Raw genomic sequence first — 339 nt, 5'->3', positions numbered from 1 at the left:
CTGGGATTACAGGCGTGAGCCACCGCGCCCGGCCCGCATTTAGTAATCTTTTTTTTTCTTTTTCTTTTATTTATTTACTCTGGAAGTTGAATGCACACATTGACAAGCATTCTCCCAGAGCATTTAATAAATCTTAATGGTGATGTTATTTGTGAAATGAGTGGTGTAAGGGTGAATACAAATTAGAAGAAAAAGAAAATTTAATTTTCCATGGCGCAACAGGGGAAAAGACTTCTTTCCCTCACTTTTCTGAGAGCATTTACTTTAGAGAACTTGTAATTGTGAATACCTTCTCTACTGCTTTGCGATGAATGTAAATCTTTTTTTTTTTTTTTTTTT

This window comes from Cebus imitator, unplaced genomic scaffold (genome assembly GCF_001604975.1).
Source record: "Cebus imitator isolate Cc_AM_T3 unplaced genomic scaffold, Cebus_imitator-1.0 Scaffold420, whole genome shotgun sequence".
NCBI lineage: Eukaryota > Metazoa > Chordata > Mammalia > Primates > Cebidae > Cebus > Cebus imitator.
This window is presented reverse-complemented; position numbering follows the sequence as displayed.